Genomic DNA, 17,600 nt, shown 5'->3' on the forward strand with positions numbered 1-17,600 from the left:
TAGAAACTGAGCTGTTCTACTTTGGACCCAGCGGGCCAATCAAGAGATAGAGGAATAATGACAAGATATGTTGTTACAGAGTAAAATATGTGTCAGAGGCAGGAAATGCAATCAGAAGGGACCTCTATGATGAGATAAATTCCTCGGAATTTGGAGAAAATTTGAGAAATATTTTGGACTCTGTGGTGTATATATTGATTTCTGAATTATTTTCTCTAGATTTCAAGGAACTGGGAGATCCCAAATGCCAATAGGTTACATTTGATTACCTTGAAATTTTAGAGCCACATAATGTTCCATTGCTTGACCAGGGGGTATTAATAAGTTTTGGTTCATTCTGTAATTCAGAGTTTTAGGCCATAAGAGGATTCTTTGCCTTTTTTTGGACTCCAAAAAAAGGGATGGTCTGGGTGAACCCATAAAACTAAGGCCATTATGGTGTCAAATTACCTTGCTCTCTTATGAAATGACTTTTGATGTCCAGCAAAATCTGAGCTGTCTGAAGAATGAAGTAGGAAAAGGAAAGACTAACTTTTCAGTGTAAATGCCTGGCAAATACTACATTAACCAAGTGACAAAGGTTAAGGTTAGTAGTGACGTCTTGTGGCTATCATGTACTGTTGGGTATTATGTGATGAGAAGGACACCTAACTTCTGCAGTCATTCTCTCAAAAAATCATTGCCCCACAAATGGATGAAATTGGAGAATATCATGCTAAGTGAGATAAGCCAATCTCAAAAAACTAAAGGACGAATGATCTCACTGATAAGTGGATGAGGACATATAATGGGGGGTGGGAGGGGTTAGCGTTAGGGTTAGGGTTAGGTTTAGGATTAGGGTTAAGGAGGGTGGTAAGAATGGAGGAAGGAAGGACTGTATAGAGGGAAAAGAGGGGTGGGAGGGATGGGGGGGAAGGGAAAAAATAACAGAATGAATCAAACAACATTGCCCTGTGTAAATTTATGATTACACAAATGGTATGCCTTGACTCCATGTACAGAGAAACAACATGTATTCCATTTGTTTACAATTAAAAAAAAAATTCTAAAAAAAAAAAAAAATCATTGCCAGATGAATTATGAGGAAAACGCTAGTTAAACCCAGATTGGGGCATATTCCAGTGCTTCTTGAAACTCTAAATGTTGTGAAAAATAAGGAAAGACCAAGAAACTGTCACAGAGGAGATAAGACTGGGGAAGAGATGACAATGAAATGGCCATGTGGTTCTGAATTGGATCCTGGAACAGAAAGTGAACATCAGTAGAAAAACTGGTGACATCCAGACTAAGTCTGAGTTTAGTTAATAATGCACTATGGTTGATTTCTAGTTTGACAAATGTCCCACAGTAATATGTTAAGATGAAGAAGTTGAGTAAGGAACATGCAGGAATTCTCTGAAATTATTTCAAAATACACAATTTTTAGGGCTAGGAATGTAGCTCAGTGGTAGAGCACTTGGCTAGAATGCCTAAGTCCCTGGATTTGCTCCCTAGCTCAGGAAAAGAAAATCTGAATTATGTGACCTTTGATTTGACCCAGAGAGTCCACAAATCCTTATGTTTCTGCTTAAGGAAATATCATAATTTGGCTTATTTATGCCACATGGCAAAATATGATTCAAGGAATCTTCACTGAGCATGTTTCTAGGAATCCCTATTGGCAAGGAAACAATAATACCCCCCGCCCCCACCCCGCTAGGTTCTGTTAGTATACAACAGAGATGCAGATGAGACTGTAGCTCAGCAGTAAAGCACTTGCCTAGCATGCCCAGGCTCTGGGTTCAATCCCCAGAATTAGGGTTGGGGGTGGAGAGACATGCATTCAGAAATCTGATATCAAGAAAGACATTCTCATTTAGGCTCCTTCTTTAGGATCAAACCTGGCTTTCTTTCCAGCCTGCACTCAGATGCATTAAATTACCCACAGATGTTTCATTTGTTGCAATAGTTACATGTTGAGATCTAATGAACTGTGAGCAGAATTCTGTCCTGAGTAGTGTGTAAGAAGACAAAAGGGACTGAGGCAAGCAGGCTCCATTTGGAAGGAGACTACAGTTAGTAGAAAGTACCAGAATACATATCAATCCATTATGATGACACAAGTGAGTGACATTTCCATAAGGTGCAAAGTCCCCATGCTTCAGGTGAAATCCAAAGGGTCGGGAAGAAGCAGAACACAGAGGTTGAGAGGTATTAGTCAGAAATGGTTTCCTAAAATAAATCATGAATAGACCAAAGTTGATAGACAGCAGGGGGGATTAGCATTTCTCTTAGTGAAAGGAATGACATGGGCGAAACCATGAGGTGGTATGGTAAGAAGGATGAGTTGTATGGAGGAAAGGGAGCAACCACAATATCTTCACGAAAGTGGAGAACCAGACCAGAGAGAGATGAGAAGGTCAAGGAAGACAGCCTCCTAAGCAAAGGTATCTCTGACATCATGAATGTACAGGTGGAGAAGTAAGTCAAGAGATTTAGAGAGGAGAATTTGGGCCGGGGAAAGAAGTGGGAAGACAGAAAGAGATGGGAGAACTCACAAAGGGTAGGGCAAGGTGTTTGGGGACTGTTTCTCCATAGTATGGATGTGAGAAAAGCAGTTCCTTCCCTGTGAAAAAGAACCTGGCTTTGTGATTTTAGCATTAGCCTGAGGTCCTTGATGTAGAGAACCTCGGGATATACAAGTGAGTGAAACGCCCAGTCTCTGTCTTTGGGGAGTTTCCTGTCTAAAGGGGAGAAATAAATCAGTCAAATCTCAGAAATTTATAATTTTAGAGATGATTTGTAATTTTGTGACATAAGATACAAGGACAGCTATAACAAGGGTAGCTGCTGACCAAGAAATCTTCAGATTGCTATTTTTTAAAATTTATTTATTTTTTAGCATTTTAATTAATTAATCTATTTCTTTACACATAACTGAAAGTGATGTTACAGTACATAAGTTATTTACAACTGTGCAGTAATGTGCTGCAAAATAAATTATCTAGAAGGCAGCAAAAGTACATTGTAATGTATATAAAACTGTATAGCATTCACAGATACTCTCTATAGGATTATTGGCTCTATAGTGTTTCAAGTTATGTTCTCAGAAAGAGAAACAAAATGCCTAAGATTAAAAGAAAAAATATAGAAACTATGTGGATTTGACTCCATTCAAATTGCTATTTTAATTTTCCAGGTTCCCCTGATGCTAGAAGAGAGGGAAATCCTTAATGGGGAGCAAGAGTATCACATATCCTGGCAGAAATTTTTCCTATATAAAGTAAAATACTAATTAGATATTTGTTTCATAGAATACCTTTTCAGGTTTTTGGGGGGGAGGGAGTGTTTTGTTTTGGTTTTGGTGGTTGGTTGTTTTTGTGGTGCTAGGGATAGAACACAGGGTCTTCGCATGCTAGGCAGTTGCTGTACCACTGAACTGTATCCCTGGACTTCAGGTTTTAAAAAAATAAACATTTTAAATGTAGATTTTAGTGATATTTTATTTTATTTTTGAGATGGAATCTCACTATGTTGCCCAGGTTAGCCTTGAACTAGTGACCCACCCACTTCAGCCTCCTGAGTAGCTAGGACTATAGGAGTGTGCCAATGTGCCTGGCTCAATATTTTAAGTGTAGAGTTCAATAGGGCTTTTTTGTCGTTGTTTTGAGGTTTTTTAGTTTTTGATTTTTGGAGAGGTGCTAGGGATTGAACCCAGGGGTGCTTTATAAACTGAGCTAAATCCCCAGCACCCAGCACTTTTTATTTTTTTATTTTGAGTTAGGATTTCCCTAGATTGCTTAGGTCCTTGCTAAATTGCTGAGCCTGGCTTTGAACTTGTGATCCTCCTGCCTCAGCCTCCTGAGGTGCTGGGATTACAGGCTTGCACCACCTGTCCAGTCAAGTTCAGTGAGTTTAAATAATTACACCCTTATAATCTGTATAACCACAATCAAGATACAGAACAATTCTGTTGCCCCCACAAAGTTACTTTTTGTCTCCCTGACTCCCTTTCCTGGCCCCAGGCAACCATTGATCTGCTTTCTGTTACCTTGGGTTAGATTAATCTTTTCTCCAATCAATTTCTTATGAATAAACCATATAAAATGTATTTTTCCACATCTAACTTCTACTTAGCATACAATTTTTAAGATTCATTCATGTTGCTACATGTTCATCTGAGTTATATTCCATTCTAATATATATATATATAGTATAAGGCTATCCAGCTGTTCTACCACTATTTGTTGCAGAGACTCTTATATTAGTTATCCATCTACTGCTAGGATACAAAAAATTTTTTTAAGTTTATTTTTGTGGTACTGGGGATTGAATCTAGAAGTACTATGCCACTGAGCTATATCTCCAGTTTTAATATTTTATTTTGAGACAGGATCTTACTGTTGCCTAGGCTGGCCTTGAACTTGTGATCCTCCTGCCCCAGCTTTCTAAGTTGCTGAAATTATAGGCATGGGCCACCATGCCTGGCAACAAATTGTTTTAAATTTAATAGCTTAAAACAATAAATTTTTATTTTCTCACACAACTTCTGTGGGCCAAGAATCTAGCAGTGTCTTAGCTTGGGGACTCTGACTCAGTGCTTCTGAGAAATTATAGTCAGGATGTTAGGTAGGCCAGGCACGGTGGTGCACATCTATAATCCCAGCAGCTCAGTAGGCTGAGGCAGGGGGACCCCAAGGTCAAATATAGCCTCAGCAACTTAGCAATTTAGTGAGACCCTGTCTCAAGATAAAAAATAAATTTAAAAAGGTGTGTGTGGGGGGGTCTGGGTATGTGACTCAGGGGTTAAGTGCCCATGGGTTCAAGCCCATGAGAAAAAAAAGAAAGAAAAAAATGATGGATGTTAGGCAGGGCTAACATCTGTAGACTGGACTGGGGTTGGGAGTCTACTTTCAAGATGGCGCATTCATAACCTGGCAACTTAATGTTGGTTGTTGTCAGGAGGCTTCAGTTCTTCACTTCCTCTCCATAGGGCTCCTTGAGTCTCCTTACAACACAATGGTCTTATTAGACTTTAATCTGTAGAACTGCAAGATAATAAGCATGTTTTGGTTAAAGCTGCCAAGTTTGTGATAATTTATTACTGCATCAGAAAACTAATGCACTGTCATTACAGGCATTGTACCTTCTATCTTCGCTCCCTTTTTTCCCCCAACTGCAATGCTAGAGTTTTCATTTCAGATACATATTTTTTTCACCTCTAGGAGTTCAATTTGATTTTCTTTCATATTTTCCATTTCTTTCCTCATCATATGCATGTTTTCCTTTAAATACTGTGTTCACACAGTTATATAGCAATTTTATCATTCTTGTCTGCCAATTCTATCACCTCTATCCCTTTTGGGTCTTTTTATACTGATTGCTTTTTTTCTGTTTTTTTTTTTCCCCCCTTGCTTCTTCTTCTTTTTTTTTAAAATCACATATATATATATATATATATATATATATATATATATATGACTTTATGTATTTATTTTTATGTGGTGCTGAGGATGGAATGTGGTGCCTCACACATGCTAGACAAGCACTCTACCACTGAGCCACAACCTCAGTCTTATGTTGGAATTTTTGATTGGATAGTAGCATGTTACATTGTTGAGTGTATTTTATAGGTCTTTGTTTTATCAATTAACTCAACTTTCAAATTAGTTTGATGTTTTCAAGTCTTGTTTTTAAGCTTCGTCAAGCCGGTCTAGAGTATAATTTAGGGCTACTTTAGACCTATTAGTAAGATTTCATTTTTCTGAGGTCTCTCCTGAACATCCTGAGTGATCATTGTGGTATTTCTACTCTAATTGGTCAGGATTTGAATGTTTTCCAGCCCTGTATGAGCTCTGGGGATTGTTTAGTTACATCTCTTGGACTGCTCTTTGCTCAGCTGCCTGGAATTTAACTCTATATCTGCCCACATAAATATTCAGCAAAGACTCAAGATTCTACGCATGATTTTTGGAGTTCTATTTTTGCATATCTTCTTCCCTTTTGGAATTCTGTGTAGCAGCTTCCAACTGCCTTAGTTTCCCTGAACTCCAATCTTATGTCCTCAGCTCATTGAGACTGCCATGTTCTCTCATTTTATGATCCAGAATGTGTTATGGGGCGCAACTTAAGAACAGACCGATCACCACTGAGAAGTCCAAATTTGAGAGTCTTTATTAAGCCGGCCGGCTGATTGTCTCACACAATGCCCCCAAAAAATGCCATTGGGAGAACAACCCCAACCATAGGGTTGTAGGGGTTCTTATACCAAAAATCACATCAATTTTAAGTGTCTGTTGCTATGATTCAAAATTACAAACTAACATCATGAGATCATCAACAGAGGGAGAAGTGGGTCAAAATGACCTGTACCTAGGTACAAACTAAAGAAGGATTACTAACATCCACATGATCACCGTTTACATGGTATATTGTTCAGGAGCAATAGGAATCAAAAGAGAGCAATTTTTCTTACATAGGAATTGCCATTCTGTATTGTTAAATATGTCACACTAAGTAACTGATCATGGGTATAGAGGCGGGGTGTTCCCATGGGAGAAGCTTATTTCCTACATAACATGGAGTCTCAGAGCAAAATGGAGTCTGTTTAGTCATTTCCCTTAGAGTCTGGCCTATAGCATTCTCATGGAGCCAGATCTGTCAGCCCACCACAAATGTACCTCTAGACAAAAATCCAGGGCAATTATAAACTTACCTTGTTTGTTTCTCTTCTCATAGTGATGTCATTTGTGCTCTGCCTATTGCCCAATGTCTAAGAACAGTTGTTCTACGTATTTTATCTAGCTTCTTAATTGTGTATGGCAAAAGGGTAAATATGGTCTCTCAACCCCATTATGGTCAGAAACAAAAGTCCTCTTTTTCATTGGAATTTTATTAGCATAAACCAGTCTTTGAGAAACTGATCAACCTGATAAAATGGAATTTATAGACCTAAAAGTTTCTCAACTGAGGTGACTGTACTAGAATAGTGTCAACCTGGGAGGCCTCTTTTGGGCAGCCGCAGGCTTGTTCATGTTATATCTCACGCCCTAGCTTCTTACATAAATGTCTGTGAAGTAAGTGAGTTACTGAATGAACTTGTTAAATCTAAACATGGTGATTCCTGGATCCAAAAAAGGACCTGACCAATTTGATTTTTCCTAAGAATTTACCAACTCCTTGCTCTATAAATATAAAGACCCAGAAGTTACCTAATCAGCTGGATACACTGGTGCACACCTGTAATCCCAGCAATTTGGGAGGCGGAGGCAGGAAGATCACAAGATCAAGACCAGCCTCAGCAAGTAAGCAAGGCCCTGCCTCAAAATAAAACAATAAAAAGGGTTAGGAATGCAGCTCAGTGGTAAAGGGCCCCTGGGTTCAATCCTCAGTATCTCTTCCTCCAAAATTACCTCATCGTACTTATCATGAGAAATAAGACTTGATTTATCAGAATATGGGTAGTCATCATATGTGTGGCCAAAACTTGCCAACTTTCTCAGTAAGGAAAACTAACTTGACAAAGCAGTAACATGTTTCACTTTCTTTTCTAACATGTAGTGTTAAGTGTATAGGTTGTAGGCCTGATTCTAGATCCAGAATGCCTGGGTTCAAATTCCAGTTCCATCATTAACTAAAATTGTACAACTTTGGGCCAATTATTTCAATTTATTGAACATCAGTTTTCTTCATTTGTAAAAAGGAAACAATAAAAGGGACTGGGGTTGTGGCTCAGCACTTGCCTAGCATGTATGAGGCACTGAGTTCAATCCTCAGCACTGCATAAAAATAAATTTTAAAAAATGAAGGTATAAAAATGATTTTGAATTCTAGTTTAGAAAAAAAAAGGAGGGAGCTGGGGTTGTGGCTCAGTGGTAGAGCACTTGTCTGGCATGTGTGAGGCACTGGGTTCAATTCTCAGCCCCACATTTAAATAAATAAAGATCTATTAACAACTAAAAAGGAATTAAAAAAATAAAGGAGAAAATAACATATACCTCAAAGGGCTGTTGTGAGGACTAAATAATTTGATGCTATCTGCAACATTCCTTAAATCAATACCTGACATGTTTAAGAGTTTAATTGGTGCTAGCAATTCTTACTAAATTGTTTAATAGTACTTGCCTTGACTAGATAGTCATAAAATGAACTCTTTAAATGTCTTTGAGTGGTGCACTCCTGTAATTCCTGTGACTCAGGAGGCTGAGGCAGGAGGATTACAAGTGTGAAGTTAGCTTCAGTAACTCAGTGAGGTCTTGTCTCAAAAAACAAAAGGGGAAGGGGATATAGCTTAGTAGTAGAGCATCCCTGGGTTCAGTTCCCAGTACCACACCCACACACACAAAGTCTTTGCATGCAAAAAAGAGCAAAAGTCTTTGGTATGGTTAATTAGTTTTGAGTGGTAACAGTTCTGATACAGGTTTAATGATTTCAGAATAATCAGTTTTGAAGGAATAAAATTATATGGTTACGAATAAATTTGTTAAACGGCCATCATGTGTGTCTTAAAGGTACTTGCAATTCCTAAAATGAGTTTCAGTAGGGATTATTCCTTGTTTGGGGACTGTGATGTTAGCTAAAAAGACTCATTTTCTATTTAGGTGTCTCTTTCTAACTGGAAACATGAGAAGTTGCTTCTCAGTAGTCACTATTTTTAGAATTGGTGCTCCAGAGCTGATTGCCGGGCTTTAGGGGAGCTAATCCCCGTCTCTTTGTTACAAGGAGGCTGACGGAGGCTGACGTGCATCCTTTGCCTATAGCCAAAGGAAGGTTCAAGCTGCCTTTAGTATGGTAAGAGATTCAAAGAGCATTCAAAAGCTGAGTTTCAGTCTGGCCAAATCACCCCTCTCAAATAGGGATTTATTCTAGAATTAGTGCTTTAAGGAAATGGGATATGTCTTTGTGTAGACATTTGTAGATATTTGAGGAAAGGGGAAAGTAAAGCAGTTTCCCTCAACCTCCACAGTTAATACAAAAGTCAAGTCAGAATTTGCCTCTGGAATTAAAAATGTCAAAATATCACTGCTCAGGACTTATTCCATGTATATCACATTTAAAAAAATCTTTATGAGTTAAGCATGGTGGTATGTACCTGGAGTCCCAGCTACTCTGGAGGCTGAGACTGAAGAATTGTACAGGGCCAATCACATCAACTTAGAGTAAGACCCTGTTACAAAATAAGGTTAAAAAAAAAAAAGCTGGGGTTGGGGGTTATGGGACACTGGGGATTAACTCAGTGATAAGAGCACCTTTGGGCTCAATCTCCAGTATTGTGGGAATGGGGGAAAAGAAACTAGCAAAAACAAAAACAAAAAAACGCAAACCAGCCTGGGCGACATAGTGAGACCAAGTCTCAAAATACAAAACAGTATAATATAGGTACAGTGGTACACAACTGTAATCCCAGCGGCTCTGGAGGCTGAGACTGTAGGATCAGGAATTCAAAGTCAGCCTCAGCAATTTAGTGAGACCCTAGGTGACTTAGTGAGACCATGTCTCAAAATAAAAATAAATTTAAAAATAAAAAAGGACTGGGGTTGTGGCTCAGCAGTTAAGCCCCCCGTGTTCAATCCCCAGTACAAAAACAAAAAACCAAAACTGTATAATAAGTAAATTAAATAAACTTTTAATTTGGAAATCTTTTTGAGTTAACAGAAAAGTTGCAAAAATAAGAATCACACAAAGAATACTTTCATACCTATAATCAGATTCACCTTACATTTTTCTCAATTTGCTTTATGATTTGTACTCTCTCTGTGTATGTGTATATACATATATATGACCTATTGGCAGGTGTAACACGGTGTCATTTCTGCTATTTTATATTCATTGAGGTTTTGTGTTTGTTTTGTTTTTTTAAATACAATGCTGGGGACTGAACCTAGGGCCTTGCTCATACTAAGTATGCACAATACCACTGAGCTACATCCCAGTTCTAGTCATTGAAGCAATCATAAAGTTCTACCCTGACCCCAAGGGAAAAAATTTCCAGAAATATATACATATGTATACATATATATATATGTGTGTGTGTGTATATGTGTAAAATACATAAATATACACATGTATATACATATGTATGTATGTGTGTGAAATAATATAGTTTTTTTTTTTTTCTGACACATTTAAAAGCAAGTTACACCTATCACCGTCTCTTTCCCCTAAATAAATTCAGTGTATAATTATTAGAAACAGGTGTTCGAGGGCGCTGTATCTGAGGGACCATACCTGAGGTACCTCAATCATATCTAGACCTGAACTAGACAATAAGATCCTTGACTCCAAGCCTGAACCTGATGCCTTACTGGGAGTTTTGGGGGAAGAGCAAATGTATCTTGCGTGTGGGAAGAATATAAATTGTTGTGGCTAAAAGGCAGTGTCATAGCAATATTTCTGGAGATTATTTCCCCTCCCCTTGAACGTGGGCAGAACTTTGTGACTACTTCAATGACTGAAATGCAGCAGAAGAGACTGTCCCTTTTTTTTTTTTTTTTTTTTTGTGGTGCTGGGGATGGAACCCAGGGCCTTGTGCTTGCAAGGTAAGCACTCTACCAACTGAGCTATCTCCCCAGCCCTGAGACTGTTACTTTTTTATGTGTAAGTGAGAAAATACTTCAAATGGGCATTATTATTATTATTATTATTTTACAAACACACAGGAGAACCTGCAGTTCTGGAGCCATCACCATGTCATCCACACCAGCGGCAGGAAGTCTGTTCAGCCATCCCTGGATCCCCTCCACAGAGAGGATACATGGATTTTTGGCTCCTGTGTTGTTGCACGAGTGATCATGGCTCTTGTGGGAAGACCCACCACATACTTGCTTTGACAAATTTTTGTTTTGTTTTGTTTTTGTACCCAGGGGCACTTAACGAGTGAGCCACATCCCCAGCCCTATTTATTTATTTATTTATTTATTTATTTATATTTTGAGACAGGATCTTACTAAGTTGCTTAGGGACCTGTCTAGTTGCTGAGGCTGTCTTTGAACTTGGGATCCTCCTACTTCAGCCTCCTGAGCTCCTTTACTTTGACATCTTGAATACTGGAGAAGGACAGAAAAGGAGAATGTTACATTAGAGACTAGGTCATAAAAGGCAATACAATGCCTTTCTCTTCCTTTCTCTCTTTCTCTTTCTCTCTCTCTCTTTTAGGAACCTAGCCACAATGTTGTGAGGAAGAAGGAAGTAACTGGCAGCTCTGACATAAGGTCTCAGCTGACAAGTGGCATCAAATGTGAGTGGGCAAGCTTTTGGAGGACTCCAGTCCCTAGCTGTTTAGACATCACAGCTAACAGTAAATAGAGCAGAAGTTAGCCATCTCCTTAAGTCTTGCTCAAAGTACAGATTCATAAGCAAAATAAATGTCATTGTTTTATGCCACTAAGTTTTGAAGGTAATTTCTTATGCAGCATTGATAATTTAAAATCACATGCAGTAGCACAGGCGTACTCACTTGTGTAAACAAATATTTTTCTACTAGAACGTGATTTTTTCTGGCGGAGAGTGGGTGCTGGGAATTGAACTCAAGGGCACTTGATCATTGAGCCACATTCCTGGTTCTATTTTGTATTTTATTTAGAGACAGGGTCTCACTGAGTTGTTTAGTGCCTCACTTTTGCTGAGGCTGGCTTTGAACTCTCTATCCTCCTGCCTCGGCCTCCCAAGCCGCTGGGATTACAAGCATGTGCCATTGTGACGGGCTTAGAATGTGATTTTGATTAGCACTTTGGCTATTTCAGAAGAACAAGAGATTAATGACAGTACTGTGGATGGAGAAAATACTGGTCATCTTTCAGTCTTCCCTCTTTGAGAGATAACTGTTAGAATGGAAGAGTCTTATATTAGTATTTCTACAATGAAGATTAGGTGTAGTTAAAAAATGTATACTGTGATCTATTAACTAGAATTTAACTCTTTCCATGTTTTTCCCCCATACTCACCGAAACTAGATGATTTGTGATTAATTTAGCACCCCTTTTCAGAAAGATTGCTCATGAGGCTGGTACACAATCTGAGCTACTAATTAGAGTCTGTCTTAATGGGTAATATTTGAGACCTTTCTTTATGGATTTTCAGGGACAATCTAGGCATCAACTGGCTACTTCCTTCAATTCTTGTTGAATGGGTTGGACTGGGTTGTTAATGTTATCCCCTAATGTACACAAAAGTTTGGGCCTTACCAGACTTTTCTGAGTAACAGCTAAACTATGCTGAAGTTCATGTATAAGCAGAAACCCATTTTCAACCCTTCATTATCATACTTTAACCTAATTTATTCATTTTTCGACAGGTCAAATTAAGGGTTTTTTTGGGAGGTGGGTGTGCTGGGGATTGATTGAACCCAGGGATGCTCTACCTCTGAATTAAATCCCCATCCCCTTTTTATTTTATTTTTGAGACAGGGTCTTGCTAAGTTTCCCAGCCTGGCCTCCCCAGTTACTGAGTTTACAGTTGTTTGCCATTATGCTCTCTCTTCTTTTACAATAACGTTCCATAAATTTTACAAAGAGCTGTACGTGTATATGGGGGATGTGATACAAAATTATGTCAGTCATTCTTTCCACACAATTTCTTTTTTTTAAATATATTTTTTAGTTGTAGATGGACAATACCTTTATTTATTTTTATGTGGTGCTGAGGATCAAACCCAGTGCCTCATATGTGCTGGGCTAGTACTCAACCACTGAGCTACAGCCCTAGCCCTCCACACAAATTCTTCTTGTAAAGTATCAATGAATCATATGAAAGTCATCCCAAAGGGGGCTCAAATTTAAAAGAGCCCCAAGCAGTGGTGCACACCTGTAATTTCAGCGACCCAGGAGGCTGAAGCAGGAGGATTGCAAATTTGAGGCCAGCCTGGGCTACTTAGTGAGACCCTGTCTCAAAATAAAAAATAAAAAAGGCTGGAGATATAACACAGTGGAAGAGCTCCCTGTGTTCAGTCCCTAAAACCGCAAAACAAAGCACAACAAATAGATGAACAGGCAAAAAACATTCTGCTCACTAAGTAGGCATTTTTTGGGGGTAATTATTTATCTACACATTCAAATTCTCTATATATTCTTGTTGTCAATGAGATGATTTGAATGGTACAAGTTATCCCACCATTTAAAGAGAAAGACTACCATAATTTGAAACCATGGAGTTATCTTAGTTTCACCACTGGCTGCTTTTTTTTTTTTTTTCCAGAGGGCCTTCTAGTCCAGTCCTTCCTTTGACGCATAATAATAGGGTTAAATAATAATAATAATAGGGTTAAATCTCACTGGGATCTGGATTCACAGTTATATTCTTCCTAATAAACAAAATGCAATCAATTTCGTATTCACCCTGGATGCCATCAGATTGAGCCCTGTAATGAATTCCTCTTCATTTCTTCTGAAGGATCCTCTCCTATGGGAATTCCTAATTCAGCTCATAAATGCCTCCGTGCTGCTCCTATGGCACTATTTTCTTCAGGCTCACCTGGATTACCTAATGGATGAATACAAGTAGTATTGGTAAAACAACCTGGAAAGGTAATTTTAACATCTGATCTCTGCTTTAACAGGAGTTTGTAGTCAGTGTTGAATAAGAAGACATTAAAAGCTCCATGTAATGATCCTTCCTCAATGTTTTCATTCAGGTGACAATTCCTGCTCTCAGTCCCAATTTTATTGTCACTGTCATCAATAGGAACACATACCTCTGCCAGGAATTGAAACTGTTGCTTCATGAGATGATATTTATCTCAGGCATTTGTTACAAAAGGTGTGATCTGTCCTAGAATACTCAGGCCTGGAATTTAAGTAAGCCTAGGTATCTTATTCTTTTAGAGAAAATTTTAGGCTGTCTAGGATCTCCTGTCAAGTATTACCCATTTATCACTCAGAGATCAAGAAATCTGACCAAAACAAAAACAAAACAAACAAACAAAATCAGAAGAGGCTCTTAATGTCTACCCGAAAGCGTTCTTCAACTGCTTATGATTCTTACCAAATGTTAAATGTAGGAAATATTACCTTCTTGGTTAATAATAGATTTTGATTTTTTTCAGTTGTTTTAGTAGTTAGCTTTCATTTTGTTAGTACAAAAGGCATTTCTGATGAGGCTAAGTTTCTTATCTGAGTTCGATTTTATGTTCCTATGCCTTTACTCACCTCTCCCCCTAAACCTCCCCCTCTCTTTCTTGGCAAGTCCTCTTCTCCTTTTTCTTTTCTTTTCTTTTTTTGGTACTGGGGATTAAATCCAGGGACACTCTACTACTAGGCTACATTCCCAAACCCTTTTATTCTTTATTTTGAGACAGATCTCACTAAAAAGCCCAGACTGGCTTCGAACTTGCATTCTTCCTGTCTCAGTCTCCTGAGTGGCTGGAATTACAGGTTTGTGCCTCCATGCCTGGCTGCCCTCTCACCTTCTTTGCTTCCTATCTCTCTGACTTTGCCTTATCAGTCTGCTTGCTCATTCCTCATCTCCCTGAACTTCTCATGTTGGAAATCCCAATTACCTTGGAAGAGGATCACACCCTTGGAAATATCATTCAATCAGAGAGCTTTAAATACTGCCAATTGCTAATGATGTCTTCATTTCTATGTCCAGCCTGAAACTTTTCAACTTCAGGCTGGAATATTTAGTTTTCTATTCAGCTTCTCCATTTGGATGTCAATAGGTTACAGATCCAAGTGCAAAGCCAGTCTCACTAAGCAACTTAGTGAGAACTTGTCTCAAAATAAAAAAAATAAAAATGGGCTGGTGATATGGTTCAATGGTTAAGTGCCCTGGTGTTCAATCCCTTTACCAAAAAAAAAAAAAAAAAAGTAACAGATCCAAAGCTGAGCTCCTGATCTTGACTCTTGACTCAAACTTTCTCTTCCTATTGTCTCCTCATCTCAGTGAGGAGACAATATCCTTAATATCCTTCCAGTTACTTGAACTATCAACTTTGGAGTCATCCTTCAATATTCTATCATATTTCCCAACCTAATTTATCAACAAGTCCTGTTGACTCTTCTTTCAAAATAATATCTAGGAACCAACTTTCCACATCTTAAACCTTCTCACCTGGATTTCTGCAATTGCTTCCCAACTAGTCTCCCTTTTGTCCCTTTCCTCACACTTCAGTCTATTTTCAAGCAGTTAAAAAAATCTTTTAAAATATATGTCAGTGTTGGTGACATAGCTCAGTGGTAGAGCGCTTGCCTGGCATGTGTGAGGCACTGGGCTTGATCCTCAGCACCACATCTAAATAAATAAATAAAATAAAGGTCCATCGACAACTTAAAAAAATGTTTTTAAATGTTTAAAATAAAATGTATGTCCGTGCTGGAGACCTAGCTCCGGGGAAGAGTACTTGCCTACCACATATGAGCCCTGTGTTCGATACCCAGCACCACACACATACCCACAAAAGTATGACAAATCTCTTCTCCATTACAAATATCTGCAACACTATCCCATTTTCTAGAGTAGAAGCCAAAATATGTAAGGAGGATTTGCCCCACTCCCTTCTCTCACTCTGCAGTCATACTTGCTTCTTTTCTGGTCCTCCCAGCCAGGAAGTCTTCGGCCTCAGTGCCTAGGACAACCTTTCCTTGCATATCCATGGTGATTGCCCCATCATCTCCTTCAGGTTTTTGTCTAAATATTACCTTTTCTCCCCCTCCTCTCTGACCATTTTAGATTGAAACCTTTATCTCCCTGTCCCCTTCCTCTGCAATTTTTCTCCATAGAATTTATTCACAAATGACTTACCAGTATTATTTTACTTTTTTTGGTCATCCTTTTCCTATTACAATGTAAATTCCATGAGAGTGCATTACTTCACTTGATTCTGTATTTTTAGTGTCTGGAACATAGCGTAGGTGCTTTGCATTCGTTGGCATGAATGAGTGACTAATTTCATATTTATTCTTCAAATCTCACATTCCCCAGGTTTCCCTTCCTCACCCCACTCCTTCAGGTTGGCCTAATACCTCTCTCTGCTAAGGATTCCCATAATATTCTACATTTATCTTGATCGTAGTACTTCCCAGAGACTTTTTAAAAAACTTTATTTGCTTTCCTTAGAGATTAGCACCCAAAAAGTGTTTTTAAAAAAATAAAGATGAGGGCTAGGGATGTGGCTCAGTGGCAGCAAATTTGGCTAGTATGCACAAGGCCCTGGGTTTAATCCTCAGTAATGAGTACACACACACACACACACACACACACACACGAGCTATTTCCAACATTTATATTAAATGTTAGGGCAATGGGCGAATGTTAAATAGGCATGAGTGAGGGACTTGCCAACTTCTTTTTTTATATGAATTTCCTTCCTTTTTCTAAGAAACCCACATCAGATCCCCCTGCTACCAGAGTACCAGAGTATCAGTGACTGAACAGAGTTGCCATTTTGTGTGTGTGTGTGTGCACGCAAATGCTATTATACAACTTTCAAATCCATTTGGAAGAAATAAGAATTTTCAAAGATGGTAATTATTGGATCAGTAACACTAAGCAAAATGTTTTACCTATACCTAGAATACAAATCATATGTTATATACGTAGCTTCATTTCCTAATTCCTTTACAGAGGATTGATTTGCCCCATCCTCACTTCTGCTGTAAATCCCTAAGAATTTTCAAATGATGGTGGTGATTGTAGCTCAGTGGTGGAGTGCTTGCCTAGCACATGTGAGTGGCATTTGCATGATCCCCAGAACCACATAAAAATAAACAAATAAAGGTGTAAAAAATAAAAATAAATACCACAATTACTATTAAATACCTATATATTGGCAGGGCAATGTAGGAGTTTTACTATTTTATTTTTTTGTTCTTGCCTCTCCTCCTCCGCTCTCTACAGTATAGGGGAGTGTTACAAAGAGTAAATGGTTAGCCAGATATGCCTATAATCTCACTTACTTGAGAGGCCGAGGCAGGAGGATTATAAATTACAAATCTGAGGCCAACCTGAGCAAATGAGTGAGAACTTGTCTCAAAAAAAAAAAAAAAAAAAAAAGGAAAGAAAGAAAGAAAGGGGTGGGGGAGGGGTGGGGGGAGGTGGTGGTGGAGCTGTGAGCTACTAGCTTAGTAGTAGAGGGCTCAGGTATGAGGCCCTGTGTTCTACACCCTACAAAATAATTTACTCGTATGTTCAGTGGGCAGTGTAAATTGTTTGCTAAGCATGGGTTGTGGTAAGACCTAAAAAGAGGACCTTTATAGTAGGTATATGTTGAAGATTAAAAAAAATTTTTTTTAGTGTGGATGATCATGTACCTTTATTTATTTTTATGTGTTGTTGAGGATCAAACCTGGTATCTCACATGTGCTAGGCGAGTGCTCTACCACTGAGTCACAATCCAAGCCCCTGAAGGTTCTTACTTTTTTCCCATTCTTAGTTTTAGTATCTAGAGAATCTTAAGCTTTTAGGGGATGGACCCTATTGAAATGTTGCAAATTTTAGGCAATTTCGAAAGAAAGAGAAACAAAGTAAAAATATCTTTAATTGCAATTCAGAGACTGATTTATCTTTGGTCATTATTCTAATATTTTGTCCAGGTTTAAACTGAAAATGAACTGCATGTCTAGAAGAGCAGGAGTTCAATTCTTTGTTGGTAGGATTAATAGTAGGTAAAGGGTAATATTAAACAATCT

At 38.4% G+C, this 17,600-nt stretch overlaps 1 pseudogene across 1 annotated transcript; it reads right to left on the bottom strand.

The window, feature by feature from the left end:
- Positions 1-13,034: 13,034 nt before the first annotated feature.
- On the bottom strand, positions 13,035-13,696 carry LOC306657571 (isopentenyl-diphosphate Delta-isomerase 1-like; annotated as a pseudogene). Its single transcript has one exon. The product of its transcript is annotated as an isopentenyl-diphosphate Delta-isomerase 1-like (transcript).
- Between the last annotated feature and the right edge of the window lie 3,904 nt (positions 13,697-17,600).

Source organism: Sciurus vulgaris, assembly GCF_902686455.1.
Source record: "Sciurus vulgaris genome assembly, chromosome: 3".
Lineage (NCBI taxonomy): Eukaryota > Metazoa > Chordata > Mammalia > Rodentia > Sciuridae > Sciurus > Sciurus vulgaris.